General features: G+C 39.9%; 1 long non-coding RNA gene across 1 annotated transcript in view; it reads right to left on the bottom strand.

The window, feature by feature from the left end:
- LOC112641769 (uncharacterized) overlaps window positions 1-14,670 on the bottom strand; it is a 35,087-nt gene that overhangs the window by 2,275 nt on the left and 18,142 nt on the right. Inside the window, exons 3-4 of the long non-coding RNA XR_004804477.2 lie at window positions 11,395-11,724; window positions 1,760-1,926 (exon numbers count right to left, since the gene is read on the bottom strand). This is a non-coding gene — a long non-coding RNA (uncharacterized LOC112641769). The remainder of the gene's footprint in view (window positions 1-1,759; window positions 1,927-11,394; window positions 11,725-14,670) is intronic.

Raw genomic sequence — 14,670 nt, 5'->3', positions numbered from 1 at the left:
TATGACTGAATATATGTAATTACAGGGGTAGGTACACAGCTTCATGGGATTGCTGCATGGGTGGCAGATTCTATCCGGAGGAGTCAAAGCAAAAGAGGCAAACTTGGAGCTGAATTTTTAAAAATATTTAGGAATTCAGTGCCACTGTGGATTATGTAGTATGTTCAAAGACCATTACCAAGTCTGTGCTCTTCTTGTTCTTGAATTTTTTTAAATATTTTATTTATTTATTCATGAGAAACACAGAGAGAGAATGAGAGAGGCAGAGACACAGGCAGAAGGAAAAGCAGGCTCCATGCAGGGAGCCCAACATGGGACTCGATCCCCGGTCTCCAGGATCAGGCCCTGGACTGAAGGTGGCGCTAAACCACTGAGCCACTCGGGCTGCCCTGGTCTTGAATTTTGCCAAGAAATTTAGCACGGGTTGACCCAAAAATGCCTCTTCTTGGAAAGTAGTCTAAACTCAGAGTTGGAAGACTGGAATTTTATACCTAGACCCAGCATCTGCTAAACAAATGGTTCAGGTGTCAGTTTTTATAAAAATGGCAATTGATCATAACCATCCTGCTTACTTCATAGGATGATTATAAAGATTGAATTAGATCATGTATGTGAAAACACCAAGTCACTCTACAGAGTGACTAATCTAATCAAGGTCATACCAATTCTATCCTGAGTTGCCAGTGGCCAACATTAATTACTACTATGTATTTAAAAAGACATTAATCAGAGTAACAAAAATGTTTGATGCCCTAGAGTTTCATAGCACATTTCCTCTGAGTCTTGACACCTCTATTCCCTCCTCAGGCCTTCTAGTATCTTTCCAGGATAAGCTGGGGCCTGTGTCATTACCCCACACTTGAAGAAGAAGGGGGAATATGAAGTAGGAGCTCCAGCTCTTGCCTTCAAACCATTTCCTGGTCCACATAGTGCACAGAGCTCCAGGCAGGAATGACCATGGTGCCTTCTCACAAATTATTTCAATAGTCGCCCAGAACAGATACAGATATCTTTATTCTAATTATAGATAGATGCTCAGCAGTGAAGTTCGTTCTCTTCAATATTCAATTGGAATTTTTTTTAAAAAACTATATATGCCTTTAAAATTGAAGAAGAGAAAGCACTACCTGAGTCCCACTCCTCTCGGTCCTCCAGGCTCCACCCATTCCAGGCACAGAATACACTTCCCCATCTCCACCTGTGGAAATCCCCCATCCCTAAGCTCAGCTGCAATGCCATTCCCTGATCCCAGCTGCTGGAACATCTCCTTCTCTTGAAATCCCTGGGCTTAGACTCGTGGGTGAGAACCCAGGCTCCCGAGACAATCTGTCTGCATCTCTAACCCAACCCTGATACTTACTGGCAGCCTCTCTGCCTCTGGTCCCTTATCTGTCAGTGGGACACTGGTGGTGATGCTAAAAAATAAACAACTATAAAAGCATGGCCATTACAAGGTTATTAAAAAGATTAACAAGGGGTGACTGAGTAGCAGAGTCAGTTAAGCATCCAACTCTTGATTTCAGCTTGGGTCATGGTCTCAGGGTCATGAGATCAAGCCCCACCTGGAGCTGTTGGGCTCTGCCCTGGGGGTAGAGCCTGCTAAGATTATCTGTCTCTTTCCCTCTGCCCTTCCCTGCCCCCCATCCCATGTGTGTGCACACATGTGCATGCACCCTCTCAAAAAAAAAATAGATGATGCATGTAAAGCATTAATGACACAATGGCAATACCCAATAAATATTAAATGCCCGATTCTCACCTGTTCCTTTGTAGGTTTTTCATATGCACCAGGTAGCCAATTCTCTGGGGATAGGAACTGATTCCATAGCATCCCTTGCCTAGTGCATAAGAGAACATCCCACGTCTGCCATTTATGAGCTCTGCAGGCTTGGCCTGTCATTTAATTTCTGTGTCTCAATCCCTTATCTGTAAAATTGGGATAAGATGAACATTAAAGGCAATAATGTATATATATTTTAGCCATCGGGCCATCATTTGGTGTTTAAGAGTCTACATTAAAAGTATATTAAAGAGTTAAGGCTCTGATGTCACAGTGTTTCTCAGATCATATTTTCTGATGTATGTGGTTGAAATTACAGATCAAAATTTGAAGAGAGAAAAAAAAATGCAACATGAGGATGCTCAGGGCTGGAAAGAAGGCTGCAGGCGGTCTCATGAGATATACTTTCCATAAGAGACAAGAAACCTGCCACTCTGCTATTGAAAGAGGGCCTCCATCTCTTCCCCTGATGAAGAGGAGAAGGAGGAGGAGATGGGGGAAAGCAGAGCAAGGAGGGGAGAAAGTAAGGACCATGTAAGAAGGTAAGATGAACAAGAGTGGTGGCAGAGGGAAAGAGAAGAGGGGGAGACAGAGACAGGAGAGGAGAGATTTGTGAATAAGGAAGCCCTAGCCTAGTGGCCACCAGTGGGAGTGATACAACCCCTAAAAGAGTGAACATTTACAGGGGCGGTCATTGGTTCCAACAATTGAAGTTCAGTGATGGTAGATACCGTGGAACGTGTGAGATGGCCCCACAACCAAATAGTTCCACATCCTACTTAACTGTCAAAGTAATTCAAGTACGTGACAAATTCAGGACTCAAGTGTGTTTTCCACATTAACACAGTATTTTTTCAGGGCACCTGGGTGGTTCAGTGGTTGAGCATCTGCCTTTGGCTCGGGGGGTAGGATGATCCCGGGGTCCTGGGATTAAGTCCCACATCGGGCTCCCCTCAGGACGCCTGCTTCTCCCTCTGCTTATGTCTCTGCCTGTCTCTCCGTGTCTCTCTCATGAATAAATAAATAAAGTATTTTTATTTAAAGTGTTTTTGCTTGATTTTGATATAGGCTGGATATCTCAGCAATGCCACTAAATTTGAAGGAAAATTGTATGTTGCTTTATTGATGACTTTTTTTCTTTTTTTGTAACCAGGGGAAGATTATATGCTGTTTTATTAATAACTTAGATTACTCACCACTGGGAAAATCTTATCTCCTGAGGTAAGGCTACTTTTGGTATGTGAGTCACACTACGCGTTTGTGGTGTGCATACTTGTATTTGCATATACAGGTGGAAGCATTTGACTACATCATTATGACATTACTATAGTTGGTCCTGAACAGTAATCATATTAATTTAATTTCTACTTACTTTCCTTTTGTTTCTTCTTTATGATTCAGCTGGGGCATTACACTGATTTTTAATTATGTATATAAGTAGATTGTAGTATCTATGAAAGTCATTTTAAGATAAAAGAGTTTTAATTTAAAAAACTTCACAGGTTAGGGGGTGTTGGGGGCAATGGGATTAAACCTGTATCCTAGAAGCAATTCTGACCCATCCATTCCCTAATCCTTTCACCTCTTGACCACTTCAACATTAGGAGCTGCTGGACTGTAGAAGCTCCCCTAGGAGAGGCATTGGACTCTGGCCCTCTCTTTCCTGGGTCTCTGATATCTCACCCCAAATGTAAGTTGTATATGGGGGTAAGTAGACTTGCAATCAATCAATATCACTTTCACTAATATTATCATATAATAACATAATACAAAAACAAAACATTTAATTTGGAAACGTTGTGATATTTCCAGTTGGCAGGAGAAAATGTGACTGCTTAAAAATGGTGCCCATGTGGCCAAGATCATTCAAAGATCAAGAGACATCTGTAACATCATCCAATCGTGAACAAGCTAGAGCTGGACTCCAGAGGCTCTCACTCAGTCCCCTTTCTGCAAGGATGATCCAGCAACCTCGGGCAAGTACAAAGTTCGCATTAGGTGAAAAGGACATAAAAACACTGATTTTCAGTGAGGAAAACATCCAGGACGGGAGTATTTCCCAGGTAGAAAAGAAACAGAGTAATGGCTAAAGAAAAGACTTTGCAACCAGACAACCTGGGTTCATAATCAGCCTCGGCCCTCACCAGCCCTGTGATCTTGGCTAAATATTACTTATCACTGCCATAAATTGGTTCCTTCGCTGTAAAGGGATGAGCAATGGCACCTGCCCTTTGAGGTCCTAGCGAGAATAAAAACTTTGTCTGCTGTCAAGCATCTAGAGAAGTGTCTGACACAAGGGAATCACTCAAGAAATGTCAGCTCTTAGACTTCCTCTGCTTGAGAAATTTCCTTCCTGCATCGCAGAATGACTTTAGCCGTGCTTACGTGCGATTCTGCTCTACCAGGTACGTGGTGTTCTTTATAACCATGTCATCAAGTACAGATCAAATTAGAGGGGAAAGCTCTAAAGGGAAACAAAGACACCAGAGAATTCCTCTTTGACAGGCACGGACTAAGACAAAAGGAGTTATGTGATCACCAGCCATATATTCAGAAGAGTTTAGACAATACAGTGCTTTGTTATATTTCATGAGTTCATAGTACCCAAAGAAGCTAATACAGTAGAACAATAGCTGACATATCAGGTTTTTCAGTCATACTATCAGTTGCTGACAGTTTGCCCAACGGCCTTTGGCCTGGCTCTGAATTCACATCAGGAAAAGAGGGAAAGTATTAAAACGATCACTTCCATTTGACTTTGAAAGTCCCGAGTGATCTGAAAGACAAATCAAAATAAAATCAGAATGTGGCCTCTGCATACGATGAGAGAATTATAAGCTTACACCATCGCTGAGGTATCTAGATAGTGAGAAGGAGGACATGTAACAAACATGAGCAGAGGGGAGCGGGCAGCAGACTTTATTGGAGTTATTTGACGTCAGCCCGTGGTTGGCTCATTAGTTTTCTAGACTGCCATACAGATTACCACAAACTGGGCAGCTTAAAACAATAGAAATTTATGCTTTCACAGTTCTGGAGGCTGGAAGTCCAAAATGAAGGGGCCAGCAAGGTTGGTTCCTTCTGGAGGCCTCTGAGAGAGAGCCTATTCCATGCTCTTCTCCTAGCTTCTGAAAGTTGCCAGTCCTCCCTGATTTTTTTTTTTTTTTTCTGTTTGCGGCTACCCCCGTCCAATTTCTGCTTCTGTTGTCACGTGGCCATCTTCTCCCTGTGCATCTTCATGTGGCATTCCCCCCTGTGTGTGTCTCTGTGTCCAGATCTCCCTCTCCTTACAAAAACACCAGTCATACTGGATTAGGATCTATCCTAATGACTTCCACTTCACTTGATTACATCTGCAAAGACCTTATTTCCAAGTAAGGTGACATTCACAGGTTCCTTTCACTAGATCTTTGAGAAGACACAACCCAACTGAGAACAAGGGTCGAATTTGCAAATTGCTGAGGAGAATCTAGTGTTAATCAAGTGGTGCCCTGCCGTCTGAGCATTTTCATTCCTGAGATAAGGAGGGCAAATGCATTTAACCTTTGGACTTTATTTGGGTCAGGATAACTCTCTTCTAGTAGTTTTTCACTCCTGTGTTTGGCATTTTTCTGCATTTTAGGAGAAATCGCATTTGCCTCCTCTTTAAACCTATTAACCCTTTACTTGGATGAGCCACTCCAAAGAAGGTACAATTACAAAGGCTATTTAGATGGTCATTGTTGCCAGTGAAATAGGAGAAAGAAAGAGTAGAGGCTGCTAAAGGGACGCTACTCAGCTCTTACCAGAGGATATTCTTTGTATAAATAGCAAGTGGGATTCCCCTCTTTAAAATAAAAAAAAAAATTTAAAAACCTGAAATAACATATGCCAGCCACTTCTGTATCTTAAAAGCAGGCAGGAAGTTTGGTATAAGGCCATTAGCTTCCAAAGTTACAAATGTAAGAGAGAAGGTAAATGACAGCGAGTTACAATTCAGTGACAGTGACTTACAATGCAGGCAAAATGGTTCCTCCTTCTCCCTGTCCTTTAGGAAAAGACAATTAGAATACAACAGCTGTTCATGAGAGTATAAAATGTATTTATTTGCTTGTCTGTTTATTTCTATCATGGGTTCGGCCCACATGCCAAATCTGATTGCTTCCTGTTTTGTGCATAAAGTTTTATTGGAACACAGCTATACCTAATTTGTCTTACTATCTATCACAGATTCCCACCACAATGGCAGATCTGAATGTTGCTAGCAAAGCCTAAAGTATTTACTATCTGGCCCTTAACAGAAAAAGTTTGCCAACCCTTTATTCAGATTTAGGGGATTAGGAACTACAGAATACCACAAGACACCAAACAAGAATGGATTATGCATGGGTTACAGTAGTAGCTTGCAGCAAATCTCTTCACATTACCATTCCTTTGACAAGCCTATGGACTCAGCGGTAAAAGCTTGGCATTCATACCTATTGGTACAAGCCAAGTAGGATTTAAACAACCAAAACCCTGAGTAATCATAATCATCCTCTTGCCAAAAGTCAGTATTATTAACAATCAGGATCCTAGACCTGATTGAAAAGGAGACTGAATCCCAGTCCAGGATAGCCCTTCTAGGGCTCACAGTAGGGTATAAAAATCCTCTTCAACTTTTTGTAACTACTTTTTAATATTGGGATGAAATCTGGCACAACTGCTCCCTGCTATTGTTATACTTTGTCTCTTCATTTGCCTGGGTCACCAAACCATAGGAGGGTATGCCCAAATAGTGCTGGAGACCCCACAGCCTTCTCAGGGTTCCCTGAGAGAAACCACATACCAGTTCTGTATGAAAAGCAACTACCACTTTATCCCAGGGGCTGAGACTTCTCTCCAGGGCCCTGCACCCCTTCCTCGGGCTTCCTGCTTTGATCTGGTGCACCCACATTCTCAATCCAAACTCTTCCTCTCTGGCCAGCCCCTATGGATGAATGCTTCTGTCGAACTGTCTGCCTGGCTTCCCATCAGATCATCTTTGAATCCAGGCCTGCTGCAGAAGTGCCAGACCTGATCTCTCCCAGTCTGTTCTGACCTCATCGTTTTTCCCCTAAGGGCACAATGTCCAATCCCTGCCACTAAGCCACGGGGACTTCTACGTAACATATTGGCTGGTCCCTTTTTGCTGAATCTGTTTTTTCATGACAGTTTCTGGGTTAACTTGTCTTAGAACATACCAGAACCTGAAAGTTCTGCTAAGCCTCTATGCCCTAAAAGAATAAATAAGTGTATATATAGCATATTAGTGTATATAATATGTATATAAATTGTGTGTGTGTGTGTGTCACTTAGAAGTGTGCCTCATTATGAAAAGCATCCAATATATGTTATCTTTTAAAGGTCTGAGCCAGCAATTGTAGTTTCTTCAGGGCTACACGGTATTCAGAGAGCTTCTGGAATCAAGCATTTACTTCTAAGATGCTGCATTTACTTCAGCATCTTTAAGATGCTGAAACTCTAGTCTACTTAGTGTCTTTTCACTATTTCTCAATTCCTGTTTTCAGGTGGAAAAGAAAAGCTTGGAAAATTTGCCTATAAGTAGAATGAGACTACCTGTATTTAATTTCTCTGATTTTATTTCTACTCCACTGAAACACAGTTTGGCCAATAGATAGGTGATCCTTGAACCCTCATAAGCTTTGTTGAAAACAAATATTTTTTTCATCTTCCTAACAGAATGTCTTTTATACTTTTGTGTGAGCAAGAAAATACTAGCATGGAAGGAACTGCTAAGAGTAGGAGGCAGTCTATTAATCCAGTATAACTTCACCAGGGCCATCTATTTTCGTGTCTTGATAAATATTCCATGATAATGATGTGCTAAGTGTTTGCTCCTCATTCTTTAAGCTTCAAGTCCCTCCATGACTGGCTTCTTGCCCTTTGGCTCTTCTACCAGCTGGCCTGGAGAGACAGGGCTACCGGAAGGTGGAAGGTGTGTGATAGAAATCGGGAAGCAAAGGTGCTGGTTCCCCAGCAAAAGCCAGAGTGGAAATAGGCCTATTTCAAAGATCTATTGGGACACACCCATGAAATATTGTTCCTGATGCTACCTGTCTGCTGTCTGTTCCAGAAGTAGCAATGTGGGATGGATAATAATTAATGGGCCTGTAAGGACCAGACCAATAACTTGGTAGCCACTGGGAAGTTTCAGATGATGGGCATGGCTCCAGATATGAGATAATATGTTATCTTTAGACTCATTTAGCTAGAGCTGGAGCTGGGCCCATACAAGCTTGCAGGTCAAGGACCTCCCAGGGACATTTTATCCAATGCAAAGCCAGAAGATTCCTTACATCTTTATTTGCTTTATTGTTGTCCTTATCACACAATATCATAAATATTTATATTCCTCATTTAAACTCTGAGCTCCTCAAGGGTTTTGATCACATGATTTTCATGTTTAAGTCCCCAGTGCCTACTGATCAATCAATCCATCAATCCAACAATCAAGTTTAGATTAAAAAGGAATAGTGTATTTGCACCATTCAATTAGATCAAACAGTTGGGATACTAATGAGGCTTGAGGAACTCCTCCAGGGTAGATTAAAAGTGGCATCTTCCTCTCCTCTGCCTCATTCTCTGAGGTCATTCACAAAGGGACTGGGAATACGGATCCCAATCTTGCCTTAAAACTAAAAGGCTCTGGATATGCGGCCCTGGAAGCACACCTAGGACTAATGAAATTTCTCCCACCCATCTGCCCAAGGGGCATGAATTCCCTCCAAGCCTAGATGGAGGGATTCACCCAAATACTTGTTGCAATCTGTTGTACATCCTCACCTACGAGAGCAGAAAATTGCTTCCATATCTCTGTGTCTCTGAATGTCCTTTCTTTATCTAATCTGACCAAAGATCATCTCTTGATCTTTTAGTCTTGACAGCATTGATCATCCTAGTACTTTCAGTATTGCCCTGACCGAACACTCTGCAAGTGTGCAAGATTCATCAAGCCCCATCTTCTGGAGATAACACTAGTATAAATAGTACAGTAGGGTCACAGCTATAGCAATAGAGGTGGGCAACCTGTCATTTATCTGAGAACAAAGACTACTGCAAATTCTTTCCACTTTTTATCGCCCCTGAACACTCTATTTGTGTTATTTCTTTAAGTGAATCCAAATTTGCTTTTCTGTTCCTTAATCTTAGTCCCTTACTCTATATCAGTTTAGGTTCAGTGACCTTTATGTAGCTCTTTATAACCCACTGGTTTACCATCTGAGTCAGGTCTGACTTTCTGGACTCTGACCTCTGGTCAAATATTTGATACAAAAATAAGGATTTTCAAACTTTCAAAGAATAAGAACCAGAACAGCACACCCAACCCTTACAGGTCTTCATGTATCTCAGAAGTAACTATTTGGATGTTAAAAGCCTAACAGAGATACCTTACACTCCATATCCCCCTGATTAAACTGACTACGAGAAGGGGGTGGAAAACAGAAAAGAGAATGGACGGGAACAAATTATGAGGTATGAGATACACTGGCTTGAAGCCACATGCCTTGTGGGGGAAACAGATTCTTTGACCACCCCCAACAATGACTCCTAACCTTTTTGGAATTTTGGCACCCTGTCATTATCTATTTGACCATCCAGTCTTGATATGACAAGTCTCCAATCCTGCACTTGCATGAAAATTAAATGCAATTCATTTAATGTTTTTAAATAAACAAGAATTAACGAGACTTTTACTGCAAGCATTTTGCAGCATCCCTTGTAACAACTTGCAACACGTTGGGTAAGAGGAACACAACTTTTTAAAATAAAATTGAGCAGTTATGTAGCTGTTACAGCCTTGTAGTCATGTCACAAGGTGGGCCTTGCTACACAGTCCTAGGAAATAGCAGGAGCAGTTGGAACCTCAACCAGGGAGACAGTGCAAGACAGAAAAGAGTTCCCAGGAGGTCCAGACACACTTCCTACAAATGAACTCCAGGGCATAACCTCAGATCCTTCTGGTGAACCTTTCTTTACTTGAGCTACATTCAGTTACTTTCAATCCTTAGAAACAAATGATCCTTGCCTAGATCATGCTGAGTCTGGCAGGTAGAAAAGGATCTGTGGAGACCAGTAAAAACTCTTGGCAGCCCATGCAGTGCCTTGTGGGGAGTGGAAGGGGGGCAGAGAGGTTGCCTCAGCATCTGGAGCTACTGATGTGCTGCCCAGTTTTGCTATAACCAGATCCTGTGCTCTCCTACCTAACACAGCCATCTATCCATATATGAGCTTTTAACTCTGGATAAAAGGGAGCACTTTACTTGGCTCCCTTGACCAGTATCTTTGGATAGACCAAGAGGAAAAAAGACACTAAACAGTATGGAGAGGAAAAGTAAAAGATGGAGACCTGTGGCTAATATATTCCCACACAAACATGCACACTCCATTCTACAGAGCACCTAAGAGAGAAGGCCCTAGATTTAGAAAAGACTGTTTCATGAGAATGATACTTACTGGGCTTTTCAGCAAAAATATTTTGCCCTACACACCAGTCTGGCTGCCTCATTTCTGCTATAAAACAAGCTCCAACTTGGTCTGGCCTTAAGGGAGAAATGTGAAGTTTGAAAAAATTTTTATTTCCCCAGATTCTTGCAGTGCCCTGCCTCCCACGTAATTGTAACTTCCTGACTTCCACCACCCCCCCCCCCCACAAGTACCCACAACTGCCTTATTTCCCTCATGCTCATGGCCTGGTCAACACATCTCAGTCAGCGGTCCCTTCCTCAAGGCTCTGCTTTCTGCCAGGTGACAGTAGGTAGTACTAGTTCACACAGGAAGTAGTAGTGTAGACAAGGCTTTGGATTACACAGGCTGACAGACACAACTAAGTAGCCCATGCCTTCTTTGGGCTCAATTTCCTAGTGTATGAGATGGAGATTTCTTTGACAGTAAATGTTGGCAAGGATGTGAAGCAAAAGGAACCCTCGTGCACTGTTGATGGGAAAGCAAGCTGGTGCAGCCACTGCGGAAAACAGTATGGAGGTGTCTCAAGAAGTTAAAAATAGAACTGTCCTATGATTCAGTAATCGCACCACTGGTTATTTGCCCACAAAACACAAAGATATTCTAAGAGACACATGTACCTCTATGTTTATAGTGACATTATGTACAATAGCCAAATTATGGAAGCAGCCCAAGTGTCCACGGATAGATCAATGGATAAAGATGTGGTTTATACAGTCAATGGAATGTTATTCAGCCATAAAAAAGAATGAAATCTTGCCACTGGCAATGATGTGGATGGAGCTAGAGAGTATCATGCTGAGTGAAATCGGTCAGAGAAAGACGAATACCATATGATTTCACTCGTGTGGAATTTAAGAAACAAACAAAAAATATGAGCAAAGGAAAAAAGAGAGATGCAAACCAAAAAACAGACTCTTAACTCAGAAGACAAACTGATGGTTACCAGAGAGGGGCGGGGGGGGGGGAGAGTGAAATAGGTGATTGGGATTAAAGAGTGTACCTGTCATGACGAGCACCGGCTGATATACGGAATTCTTGAATTATTAAGCTGTACACCTGCAACTAATATAATACCATATGTTAACGATACTGGAAGTTAACATTTTTAAAAATGGAGAATTTCTTACCCTCCTAGTGTTGCTGACAGGATGGAATGAGATAGCAAATACAAAGCTCCAGGCTGAAGGCAGGCACACAGAAGACTCCACAATTTCCTGCGGGGATCCTGGCCTTCCCTCCTGAGATAATAAGGTATTCGCCTCCTTAGAGTTAGTAAGTGTATGGAGTCGAAAGGCAAGTTTACAAGGCAGTGAGCAAAGGATGGAGAACTTTCTCTGGATTGTCCAGTCCTCTGGAGTCCGACTTGTGGGCTGGCATGAGTGGAATATGCTTTCATATACCTCTTGCCGTCTCAGATGAAAACCTCAGGAAGCTGAGCAGTAGAACTCAGTACAATGCTGCATAAAGATTTAAACGGGGGGAAAAAAAAAGATTAAAACTGGAACTGCAGATAAAATTTTATTGTGAAAGATAGATGTGAGTTGGGAATGACAATTTGATGACATTACATTAACTGACTTTTTTATGTACTAAGATGGAAAAAAAAGTTTGAAGTCATTCTTACAATTAAATGCCTAGCCAATTCAGAGTCCTTTGGGGGAAACAAAATGTCCCTTAACATGTTTAAAAAAAATTAAATTACTTATTTTAGAGCCTTCATAAATCTCTTTGACTCTTGGTTGGCAAAGACTTTAAATCTATCACTCGGTGAAATTAATTTTGTTCATTAAATAACTTTTGATTCCAAGAAATTTCAAGATTTCAGATTCTAAGCTTTAACCATGCAAGTGAAACATCCAACCCAAATAATGAATTTGAGTGAATTCAGCTGATGATGTGGCCGGGTATCTTAGACAATGAAGTCTATGGTTGTTAATGTGAGGATACATCATTGTGTCAATCTTTAGTTGGTTGTAGTTTTTATTTATTTTATTTTTTAAAGATTTTATTTATTTATTTATTCATGAGAGACACAGAGAGAGGGGTAGAGACACAGACAGGGAGAAGCAGGCTTCCCACAGGCTACCCGATGCGGGACTCGATCCCCGGACTCTAGGATCACACCCTGAGCCAAAGGCAGATGCTCAGCCTCTGAGCCACCCAGGTGTCCCATTTTTAAATGTAACTAATCAGTTAGTCATTTCCATCATATTCCATAAAGAATAAAAGGTCACTTAGAAGATTTTATGACAGATAGCTTGGTAACCTAAGTTATATAGAGGTGGCAACCAAAGGGGAAAACAGAGTTCCTGAAATAGAACTAGGAATGAATCCAAAAAAAGATTAATTGCTTACTATATGAAGCTATTTAGTGATTATGGTACCAACTTTTTAACCAGGTGAGGAAAAATATAGTTTGGCTTCTTATAAATAGAAAATGATTAACTTTTTACTCTTTCCAGTTTAAAATTTACCTATTTGAAGGACATTCCAAAAATATTCCAGTATACATCTCAGAATCTTCTAGAGTCTGCCTAGAATCAAAATTGTATCTTCTTGTCAAATTAAATGACTTTTTTCTACCTGATAGTTCAAAAATAAGGACTATTATTATATCACCAGAAAATCTTGCAAGAAAGCAAATCTCAGCAATAGTGTGAACTTCTGGGAAGTCATAGGATTATTTTTAGAGACTAATATAGAGATACACTTACATCTATATATTTTTTAAGAAAGAAATTTTATGTAAGAATTGTTTGCAACTTTCTATTTATCGGCTTTGAAAACTTCACATACACACTACACCTGTACTTAATAAACTGTTCTTTTACTCAAAAGATTTTTCCAATAAGGCTTTTGTCTTGTCAGGTTTGGGTCCCAGCAGAGGCAGTCACCTTTCAAATTTTAGTAACATAGCCCCTAAGTGGATGCAGCATTCCCAACCTTAGATTTTCTACGTCCTACTTTCCAGTATTCTGTCCCATATCCTGTCCTACTGAATCATTACACTATCCCAGAAATTCTAGCATTCTGGCAAAGAAAAAAGAATATGTGTGTAGGTAGGGATGTGTGTGTGTGTGTGTGTGTGTGTGTGTGTGTGTATCACATATTATACTATATGTAAACTATATACTATACTTAATATATACCATATTAAGGTGTACTTGCAATTCTTTTTATTCCTCGGGTATATCCCAATAGGTTTATATGTTAAATTACTGTTTTTTAAAGCCAATTGAAATGATTTCTCTCTGTATAGTTAAGCTACTAACTCGACACAGTAAACTTTATTTTGCTTACTGTTTTTAGGAATTACTTTTGAAAGTTAATTTGATTTTTATAATTATACAAAATATTTACATAGTTCCAAAATCAAATTCCCAAAACAAGGTATAATCCAAACTGTAGTTCTTAATCTGTGTTTCCTTCACCTTATTCCCAATATAGGTAACCAATTTTTTTTTTAAATTATGTCCTTGTTGTATTGGTATGATTTCAAGTATAAGCAAATATGTTTTCATATCCCTGCCACATTTAGGGGGTAGATAGTGGAATATTACATATTTTCCTCCATTTTGTTTTTTTCAGGTAATAATCCATCCTACAGAGTATATACCAATAGCAGCATATGGAGATGTCCCTTATTTACAGCTGCATACTTCTTACCCATGGGTGTCTGAGTCCCCTTTTGGCAAACATTTGGGTTATTTCCAGCATCTTATTGTTACAAATAGAGTTGCAATGAATATTCACCTAAAGATTATAAATGAACTTTGGAGTTCATTATGGAAAACAAATATTCTAAAACTATTTTGGAAATTGTTAGATAATTTGTGGATTGAAGAGCTTTGTTTGTTTAAACTTTTTTTGGTATATGTTAATTAGGATTATATAAATATGTTTTCTACATTTTCTCATTTTTATTATATAGTGAAATACCTTTTATGTCCAAGTATATGACCAGCTACTGCAAATGGTCCATAGATGCATGACAAAGGTATAGTCTCTGCTTGTAAAATACGAAGTTTGGTATCTACCTACTGATTCAATCTTGGGGTCAAGTTATATTTTTTAAGTACTCACATATTTTTATAGTAAGAACTTCAGATGAGTTGGAAGTTTTGACAATGATAACTAAATTCCATTATTCTGATATTTGTTTTAAAATTTTGAGAAAAAATTGTTGAGCAAACCAAGTTCTTCAAATAAAAGTGGATTAATATACCATTGACTTTAAAATGGATAAATAACAACTCATCTATTATCCAATAAATGTAGTCTATTAAATTATTTTTTCTCATGTACTTTTTACTCCTTTCAACAGAAGTATATCCAATATGTGCCTTAAATTTGTCATCTTTTGAGGACTTTTTTTTTTTTGAGGACTTTTATCTTTAAAACAT

The sequence above is a fragment of the Canis lupus genome, chromosome 12 (genome assembly GCF_003254725.2).
Source record: "Canis lupus dingo isolate Sandy chromosome 12, ASM325472v2, whole genome shotgun sequence".
NCBI classification, from domain to species: Eukaryota; Metazoa; Chordata; class Mammalia; order Carnivora; family Canidae; genus Canis; species Canis lupus.
This window is presented reverse-complemented; position numbering and strand designations above follow the sequence as displayed.